The sequence below is a fragment of the Apis mellifera genome, linkage group LG12, assembly GCF_003254395.2.
Source record: "Apis mellifera strain DH4 linkage group LG12, Amel_HAv3.1, whole genome shotgun sequence".
In the NCBI taxonomy this organism is placed as follows: Eukaryota; Metazoa; Arthropoda; class Insecta; order Hymenoptera; family Apidae; genus Apis; species Apis mellifera.
The window spans coordinates 6,601,525-6,609,596 of record NC_037649.1 but is presented as its reverse complement, the minus strand read 5'-3'; the positions used below and the strand labels follow the sequence as shown (position 1 = coordinate 6,609,596).

The 8,072-nt window shown below is 42.1% G+C and overlaps 1 long non-coding RNA gene across 1 annotated transcript; it reads left to right on the top strand.

The window, feature by feature from the left end:
• The first annotated feature begins 242 nt into the window (after positions 1 to 242).
• LOC107965387 lies at positions 243 to 7,493 on the top strand. The gene is made up of 4 exons (XR_001705300.2): positions 243 to 862; positions 962 to 1,691; positions 5,089 to 5,865; positions 5,958 to 7,493. It is a non-coding gene; the product is annotated as an uncharacterized LOC107965387 (long non-coding RNA).
• The last annotated feature ends 579 nt before the right edge of the window (positions 7,494 to 8,072 follow it).

Sequence of the window (8,072 nt, the reverse complement as noted above, 5' to 3'; positions counted from 1 at the left end):
CGCGCTATAAATATTTTGATGTACGGCTCGCGAATTACGCGGCGTCCCGCACGTGCTATAAGCGCACGCAACCGGCCCTCTATCCTCTCAGTTGCTCGTTGCTCCGCTCCTCGAAACGTGCGCGCGATAACTCTGGATAAAAACCGCGCGTTGGAACAAACAGAGAAGAGGGAGGGGGTGGAAATTACCCTCGACACGGTTGCGATTCATATTTCCTCGGTGCTACGATCCGATCTACAGGTCGATGCATCACCTTCTTAACCATTTGATTTTCAAGTTATGGAGACTCGTTTGTTAAGGAATTGTTGCGTTTTGCAATAAGTAAAAGTCGTTCATATGCTTGCCAAATTTTGCTTCTCTACTTTTTTATTTCATTCCTCCAATCTCCTCCGTGATTTTCTCGTATCGCAAATAAACGGAACGGATAAAGGTGTCCCGCAAACATTCAAATCGTGATGATGTAAAATCTCGTCCTCCTCGTGAATTGGAGCGCTCAAACGGGAAAGGAGGGAAAGGAAAAAAAAGGGACGGTTTAAAGTCGAAGGCTGACCGTAATAAATTTCCTCTACGGGCTCGAGTTTCCTGGTGGCGCAATTTTCTGCGCTACGTTTCTCCACCTGGGAAGAGAAGAAGTAGGAAGGAACAAGCGCCCCTTCCAACAACCCTTTCTCACGGTGAGCACAGCAAGCAGGAAGGGTGGGAGGCCAAGAGTCGGGACGAGTGAAGTGGAATTAGAGCAATCCTCTCTAATGGTAATTAATGTGCGGCGTAGTCAATGTAACTCACGTCGAAAGAAGAGGGAACGATCAAGTCGGAAGCGGTTGGCAAGATTCGATGCTTCGATGCTCGTGTATATGTGCACGTATGTATATATATATATATGTGTGTGTGTGTGTATTTACGGAAGGGGTGTCAAGGCTTAGCAGAAACTCTCTGGTTGACTGGTTGAACCTCGTTCTAGCTGCGCAAGAAACGAGAATTCTCCCGTGATAGCGATGTGCTTTCAATGGGATAGGAAGCAACGTCGTGGCATCGCGGCAAGCACTTTTGAAACAATGAAGGCTGATTGAATCCGTGGACTCCGTGGACAAGGAACCTGGACTTTGCTTTTTTTCTTGGACAGAGGCAACCCATGTTTCGAAGGAAACCGCTTGTTCGGGCGATTTCGGATGGATCTTGAATCAACGATGTCACGCCTTTTATTAATCCGTTCTTATTATTGTCGGTCGGTACACCGAGCCGTCATTTATCGACGGGTGATTTTCATTACACGCGATTTATTGGCCGCCAGATGCGTTGGTATATTACACATTGTGAACGATGACATTACTCGATGGCTTTTCGAAATTTATGGGCGGGGATATAAAGGTGAGGAATTATTGAGCGGAATGGTACATGGATCGCTACATGGACCGTTTTCCTTTGTTCGAGGAAAATGGATGATAGCTTTGAAAAAAAAAAAAAAAAAATACACGATTAATTTTGATACGACTACGAGGCGAAGATTAATACCGTGGACGCAGCAGAAGGGAACGCTTCAATGATTCAGGCGGGCGACAAAGATTTCGTACGTCTGTGATGCTTTCGCTTCGTCCCGCTATCATCGCCTCTCTGATGCGCCGTTCCATTAAGTGTTAATTGAATCCCAGGGCTTGAACAGAGTAAAATAGATACGGCTGCAAGCGGAACAGGTACAAACTGCGGCTCCTAAAAGCCCTCTTTAAAACTATCCCCCACGGTGCTTAGCTCGGATCCCTCGCTGACCCGCGGTATGTTTCTTTCTGAAACGCTTTGAAGTTTCCCCAAAAGCATTAGCCAGTGTGTGTGCCGGTTAAGTGCTAGCGGAACTTACATACGCGAATGGTCCACGACTTTCGTTGTTATAATTGGTGGGATGTCAACCGAGATACGAAATACGAACGATTCGATTTAATTATTCCCCTTGGAGTGGAAAAATAATGGAAATAATTTTCAATTGAAATTTTCCTCGGAAACGATTCTGGAAGAAAACTGTTCCTCGTCGGGATTCCACTTTCAGGCGACGTATTTCATGAAAATTTCTCCCCTCTCTTCGCGGAATTTTTTAAAGAAGAATCTCTATCGAAAAAGAAAGAAAAGGAGAAAAAGAGGAAAGGTTTACGCGAACTTTCGTCTCCCTCGTGCCTCGTTCTTAGAACACGTCTCCTTCTTTGGTATAAAAACGTTAGGGATGCAATAACCTACGTAGCTGTGCCGCATCAATTTATTATGAATTTTGCAAATAGCGGAGATTGAAATGTAAGAAACATGGAACAAATTTTTTTCTTCAGTTTAATTTATAACTAAACTATTATGTTAACTGATATAGTAAAATCACAAATGAAATTTGGATTTTTCACGTGAGATAAGTGAGAGGAAAGGAAAAAATTTCGTCGTCAAAAACCAGCCGGGGAACAGAGGAAAGCATGCCGTTGAAGTCTCTTTTTGGTTCGTCCCGATATCTCGATCCGTTGCCGAGATATAAGCGCTTAAAGTTTCCGTAACGCTTTTAGCATAGCGCAGACGTTATGAATGGGCTCGTGACCCACATTTTTTCCTGGAAACGCGTACTACGTTTTTCCAGGAATCGCGTCTGACACTCGTCTGCAGTTTGGGATAGGTCGGTGAGACGAGCGAGAGGTCCGAGTAAGCGACAAGGACGAAGATGGTAAACGATTAAAAAATTACCCTTTTCTTTGCACGACGATATTTCGGGAACCGGAAGTGGTATCGGGATAAATGAAAAAGCGTTTTAAAGGGCAAGGTTCCGCGTTTCCGACGATCTTTGATTCGTTGATCGAAAGTCGCTATCTTCGAAGTTATAACGGTCTAAACTTTATTTAATTTTAATCGAGTTTCAAGATAAATATAGCGATCAAGAATATTTCGAATTAAAATTTGACGAAGAAATTATTACATTTTGCTGCCACGTAGCGCGCAATAATTTGCTACAATTATTAAATTTCAAATCATCAACTCTTCTGGAATTTTATAATCTTACGTCGAATGATGGGATAATTCGAAATTCATTTCGTTCGCACAATTAAAATTATTTGTGATAAAAATTTTTCTTATTATTTCAAGAGAATTTGTGTTTGAGAATCGAATTGAAATTTCATTAACAATGTTAATTCATTCGTACAAGATGGGCGACAGAAACGGAACAGAGCGGAATTTTGTTCGCGAAACGTAAAATTCATAAATTAAATTGTTAAAAGCCAGCGTTTAACGTTAACTGGAAAGCTATCCTCTCATCGTTCCAACGTCCAACGATTTGTATTAATACACGGATCGGCGATCAGTATTCGCGACGTGTACATCAATTAGCGTTGACGCGATGGCGGCGGCTTTGACGGCCGGGACACAGTTAATAATGGTGCGGCGCCGCTACTACTTGCTAATGGTTTTCTATTACCAGCGCCAGAATAATTAGCTTATTACAAGTGATCGCGAGCTACCTGTTGCCGGTTGACTGCTGTTTAAAGTTGCCAACAACTCCGTGGGGTCAGCGCGCACATGCGAAATAATTAACGAACCGGCCGCGGCTCGTTGCGACAAACAAGCCGCGCGTCTACCTGTAATTAAAAGTAATATCGACTCGACAACACGACGAACCGGGTGAAACGAAACTTCGTAGAGCGGGGGATCGATAACATCGCCGCTCGTTGAATAAATTTAACGCTCCACCCCTCCTCTCTCTCTCTCTCTTTCTCTCCCTCTCTCTTTCTCTCGCCTCGGCGTGTTTCGTGGGCGTGAAAGGTGTCGAGGGAGATGGCGCGAAGATGCGTCAAAGAGGGGAGATTAGAAGATGAAATCTTGGCAGCGAGCGAGGCTTTACGCGTTTTCAGTTTTAATCAACTGTACTACTCCTCGCGGTTATCAGTGGTGAAATAATTATTCGATAAAAAGCAAGAACTTGATAAATCCGCCGTTGAGGGGTTGTTTTAACGATTGGAATGGACTGGAGCGAAACGGAGAAGGATTGAACGAAGATTTTTCAATATAAAATTCGATAGAGAGAAAGATCCTTCTTACATATATATCTCAACTTGCAAATTCCTTCGCACGATCTTTAAATAAGTTTGAAAAAGGGGGACGGATTTAACGATTGTGCGAAAAGGCGAGCGATAAGATTTCTTTTTTTTACTATCCACGGCTAACTTCCAAGAATAATTTTTTTTTCCGCCGTGAGGAACAAAGAGGGCAGACGAGCGGAGAAGAAAGCGGACGCGTTGCGCGCGGCCAAGCGGCCTCTCAAAGCGGATTTCTTCCCCGACGGAACTGGAACGCGAGTAACGCGAAGACGGCGATATCCATTGAATCGATTCGAGGCTGCTGCTCCTAATCGCTTATTCACCGGTATCACCAGCTCGCCCTCTCTTTGTGTACAGCGCGGTTCCTCTGTGCAATCGACTGGTCGCTTTTCCGCAGAACGGCTGGCTCGCTCGAGAAGACCCGCTATAAATGTCTTCGCCCGGTTGATTGAAATTTATGTTTTAATTCATAGTCGGATAGGCGGGATCGGCGAATACATCGTGCCGGTTGGCCGCCACGGCGGAAACGGGTTGGGAGAATGGATGGGAGGAGGAGGAGGAGGAGCAGCAGGATGGTGGAGGGGGCACAATGAAAGGCGAGAAAAAGAGTTGGGAGGAGGTCATTTCGTTTCTGTGTGTTTGCTGTTAATTTACAGTGACGTGCCGCGGTTGAGCGCGTTCTAGGCTAATAAATTTCGGGACAGACGTGCCGGGCCCACAGCTTTTTCCAGGATCCTCCTACCTCCGTTTCTATCCCCCTCCCCGTTCGCGAGAGACGTCTTCCTCGAAAATGGAAAGCTTCCCTCTCTTAATAATTTATCACACGTAAAAATCAAGTAAGGTTTTTTAAATTTTATATTCTCCCTTTCCAAAATCAACTCGACTCTCATCGATTAAGAGCTATACATTTCAAGTTATCTTAATCTCAATGGCAACGATGATCGAGATGGTATTGTTGCATTTTTTAAAAATGAAATTTTCCACGTTACGAATATTTTCTTGATTAAATCTCGCCATTAATTTATTTCCTCCATAGGAATTATTACGATGATTCGACGTAACGCTCCCTGGGTGTACGGGAAAGAAAAATCGGTTGCAGCAACTTCCCCCGTGAGAGAATTGTGAGAGAAGCGTGGAAAGCTCGAGTTGGGACAGACAACGGGGGTGGAGACGAGTTGGAAGTTGGCGTACTTCCCTTCGAGGGATTCGAATGCCCCTTCGGAATATGGCGTTGGGTGGAAGACCGGTGCGAGCGGGGAAACAGTTTTCGGGACTTTGCTATTTTCTGCAAATATAAATAAGGCGGCTGTTCTATTTACGAGTAAAGGGCTGCCACGAAATACAAGGAACAAACAACGGACACGGTCCATTGAACGCGTACAATTGAAATATTTAGCGAACATGACGTTCCCCTCTGTTCCTCTATCACGTGAGGGGGAAAGATAATGGAACGTGGTTGGAGGAAAAAACTGTGAAGGTGAATGGAATTGTGAAATAATATTCACAATCTATAAGAATCTTTAAACTGTCTCTTTGTAGCCTCTATTAAAAAAAAAAAAGAAAAGGGGAAAAGAAAAATGGAACGGCATATTCTGTTCATAGAGATCTTCGAGATTATTTATCCTTAAGTTATGAATATATTTAAATTTACGCATCGTTCTTGAGAAGCGTCAATTTTAAAAGATCGTATCATAAAATTGTTACAAAATAAATTTCAAAGAAGGAAAAAATTATTAATAGTTTTTCGTTATGGCGACAATTTTGTTGAACGATATATTGTTCACACGTAGACGATCGACAAAATTGATTCGATGTGAGTTGAGTTTTTTTATATATAATATGCATCTTTTCTTCCTTTTTCTTTTTTTTTCTTAATTGTTATCATTCATCCATTGTGCGTTTCAGCCGTGCAAACGTCTACGACCCCGCCTTATATTTCGAAATACAAGAGGAAGGCTACCGCGAGCTCCAATGCAAATATGTGAAACGCCAAGAAATCCGACCTCTGACCCGTTACAACTCTTAACAAAGTTTTAAAATCACGTCCTTCCATTACTCACCGTTTTCTTTTCCACAGTTCGCGGCTTTCCTCTCCTCCCTGTAACGGTAAAAATCCAACCCGCTGAATTTTAATGCAATTTGCTCTCGTTTCCTGGAAGACGAGCTCCATTCTCCGACGTGTCGAGTTTCGAGCATAAGTGTGAGCAATCGTTAGAAAGGTCAGCGACCATCGAAACGAAGAGAGGAGGAGGGGAAATGGAACAGAGAGTGACACAAAGAGAGTAAATGCACGTCTCGATGTATGCAAACCTCCGGTGACAAATTGTGTCACGAACAAATTATCCCAGCGGCCGCTATTTTTCAGTTGGCAGTGATTTAACGTGAAACGTGAGCGATCGATAAATTTCGTAAATTTTCTTTTTTTTTTCATCCTACAAAATCGTGCACACGATGAATATATTTATTTATTTATTTATTTATTTATTCTCATTTCTTTTCGTGGAAAATAAAAGGTTATCGAATCGCGGTATTCGATTATCGGTTGGCGATGAAAAATCGATGGAAAAAAAAAATAACTCATAAAATAAAACGACGAGGATTTAACTTCGTGTTAAAATGCAGTTTCCAGAGTCTTTTCCCGATTTCTTGGAAGAGATAGATACTTCTGTATCGTCGAGGATGAGGAACGTTTTAAATGCGCGCGAATTCTACGAAATGCAGTCATCCAACTGTTGTTCGTTGGAACTGGTAGCAGGGGTGGATCCGAGGAGGGGGAGGAAGATGGAATGTTTCGGTGTATAAGTTTACACCGAAGATGGACGGTTTTACGTGAAACTCGAACTTTCGAATATCTCATTAATTTCCAACTGTCTGCCGGTGGCAGTCATAAGTTCCGCTCCGCGCTCGTGGCAGTTTGAAAAGTTGGGAAAGATCGCGGCCCAAACGCGAAATAAAGAAACGTTGGTCGGGGAAAGTTGGCTGGAGTTTAGGCTTTTGAAACGATCGACAGGACGAGGTCGAAAGAAATATTCGAATTTATTCTTCGCGATGATTTTAAAATTTATCGCTATAAAGATGAATGATTTTCGGGAAGGATGTAATATCGAGTTTCCGCTTAAAGGATAATTAATGAATTTAATATCGTATGGATAGTTGGAAGAACGGAATAAAGCTCAGTTTTTACACAAAGTTTCGATGGCTCGATTCTCAAGATTTGATACTCGCAAGTTACGAAGTTTCCATCCCATCTTCCGGATCATATTTCAACTTATTATACATCCAACTACGTTGATCTAATTAGAATTTTAGAATTTCCAATTAATCCAACATGCTTTCGATACGTTCTAGATCGTTGTCTCGATTTAAACCGAAAAATAATCAGCTTGCCATTTATTATATACCTACAATTACACAATCGTTTATTTTTTATCCAGTTAGACAAATATATAAGAAAGAAGTCTGAATCATTTAAACAAATATATATATAAAAATTCCAATTTACGAATTTCCAATAATTTAAAAAAAATCTAAAAAAATCGAGAAAACATCCCCCTCCTACGTTTCTTAATCCCTCGCACAAACTCGAAATCTACGTCTATCGAACTAACATAAACCCAACTGTATAGAAATATTAAATCGATACAAAAGGTCAGGCTATTTAATCGATACAATTGTCTAATGAATCCATTCTGACCGATGGTCAGGCGGACTCGTACCACACGTTTTTCGTCGATAACTTAAATCGACGAGGATCGGAGACAATGGGATTTTCACTGGATTTTAGAAAAAACGGCGAGGAGTCATCGACGCGAAGAAGGAAATAGAGCCGTATGATTCAATGGTTAATAATTTATGGACTAATTAAACGATCGAACTTGCAACGCAAACAATCGTGGTCCCCCATTGTGTCGTGGATGGAAAGTGGGTCGGTGAAAATGGGGGAGTAGTAAAAAGAGGGGAGAGATAGGAGAGAATAGGTAACAAGCGATCTTGATATCGGAATCGGAGTTTGGATTTTGT